The sequence below is a fragment of the Octopus bimaculoides genome, chromosome 15 (genome assembly GCF_001194135.2).
Source record: "Octopus bimaculoides isolate UCB-OBI-ISO-001 chromosome 15, ASM119413v2, whole genome shotgun sequence".
Classification (NCBI taxonomy): domain Eukaryota; kingdom Metazoa; phylum Mollusca; class Cephalopoda; order Octopoda; family Octopodidae; genus Octopus; species Octopus bimaculoides.
The window spans coordinates 7,432,476-7,434,611 of NC_068995.1; the positions used below are offsets into that span (position 1 = coordinate 7,432,476).

At 34.6% G+C, this 2,136-nt stretch overlaps 1 protein-coding gene across 1 annotated transcript in view; it reads left to right on the plus strand.

Annotated features, from left to right (window-relative positions):
- Positions 1-2,136, plus strand: part of LOC106875064 (neuroendocrine convertase 1) — a 167,183-nt gene that overhangs the window by 148,272 nt on the left and 16,775 nt on the right. The gene's annotated exons all lie outside the window — the stretch shown is intronic.

Below are 2,136 nucleotides of genomic sequence, written 5' to 3' on the forward strand. Positions count from 1 at the left end.
CGTAGGATACGTAAACCGACGATCTAACGAATCCAATCAATACTCTGTCTGGCGGCCTATCTTCAAATACAATGAGAATTGCGCGCCTATATTGTCTAATGATGGTTATGTCACTGATACATACAGCATCCAAGACGCCATCCTAAAGAAGACCCATGAGCTGGTTTCTGATGACACCATTGCCTTCTCTTTTCTACTCTCCCTCTCTCTCCGCCCCATCTTTGTCTCTACCACTTCTACTATAAAGGTTTCCGTTCTTCTCAACCAAACCATACTTTATATATTAGAATCAACGTACATAATTTCAAGTATTATGTATTTCAAGTGTTATGTACTCCATGGATATCTCTAGGCCGTGAGAATCTACAAAGTTTATGGAAGCCACGTTTTCTCTTTGACGGAATAATGACGGAGATGTTCAAATCTGTAAATTAATAAACATAATGACTTGTAGTATATTTAGTTACCTCCTTTTATGTTTCCAGACACAATGTCTTGCAAATCACCCTTCTGCCTCCTAAGATCAATAAGTATCAATCAACCCCTACGGTCGATATAAACTTCAGTTCATACACGAAACCTGGATAATTTTGATTATGATATGAAATATTATTACCAGGCTGACAGAATCGGTAGAGCGTCGGACAAAATGCTTTGTGAAATTAGTATAACTCATTTTCTGAGTTCTTCTAGAGCTGAAATAAATTATGAATTCTGTTCTTTCGAGGTCGATAATATAAATGAAGCACTAAATGAATTGTTTCATCACTATCCATAATCCTCTACAGGGTTCTTTTATTTCATTTCATGTTGGTGATGCAGTGGCCATTAAATTGCTTTACCCTAGTTCTTGGTGAGAATCGTTTGCGTCTGATTCGAACGAGTTATTGTTATAAAAGAACATTCACGAGGAATATCCTTACATCGAAAATAATTCGTAATTTATACCGATGAACTCTTTTCGATGTAACGATGTTTCTTCCTTGGCGAGATCTTCAGTTATCGATTTTTACATTGTATTTATGTGCTTTTAGTTCAGTTCTGTGTTCTTGTTAAATAATACCATTATTTTCTATCTTTTTTTCACTACTTTAATTTTCTGCAGTTTGATATTTCAGAGTAACTACTGTTGTAGCTTGTAGCTGCTACAAGTGTTATTCCATTTAACATTGTGATATTGATCTTCCTGTTAGTTTTCATTGAGTCTGCGAGGCCAGGATTGCATTTATTTTGTTGTTTTTAACGCATCTTTAAAAAGTAACATCGAGAGTTCTTTTAGTTTGTCCATGAAGGTCATACGATTTTAATCATTTATTTTCAGTTTTAGATTATTCTAGGTTACCATCTTTAGAATTTTCTATTCTGAGTTTTTTTTTGTCTATTATTCCCTTTATACAAATTTTGCGTTTATGTTGTCCTGGCTTGGTTATGTTTGTTAAATATTTTGTAGACGTTCAAAAGTTAACTTGTGTCTTGGTAATTTTATTGAATTTCTTTTAAACGTTAGTCTCTTCTTGAGGATTTTAATCTTGTTGTTTGCTTTCTGCTCATTAATTGGGGGTTTATTATATCTTCAGTTGCTCTATCTGAAATGATTTGTCTTTTAGAATGAATCTACTTCAATTTGGTAATGTGTTAGGATCAAAAATAAAGTTTACATCAGAGGTCTATTCATTTATGAATCACGTGTAAGAATCTATTGAATAATGAAGGAATGTAACTATATATACAAAAAGAGAGCGAGCGAGAGAGAGAGAGAGAACGCGAGTAAGAGAACGCGAGTAAGAGAACGCGAGTGAGAGTGGGTGAATGAATGGGAGAGCTGTTTGAATGGGAAACGATGCCCCACTCAGCATATTCGCCGGACATCGCCCCATCTGAATATCATTTATTACGCAGTCTTCAAAATCATTTCGACAGAGAAAATATGAATTCTGTAGATGAGGTCAGAACAGTAGTGGAGTATTTTTCGTCACAGACAAGATAAGTTTGGAAGAGGGACCTTGCAAGTATACTAGATAGATGGAAGAGCATCGTAGGAAATGAAAGAGAGTATATTTTAGATTAAAAAGAACTTTTGAAAAATATAAGAAGTATAAAAAACCGATTCATTTATGGGATGACCCGATATATATA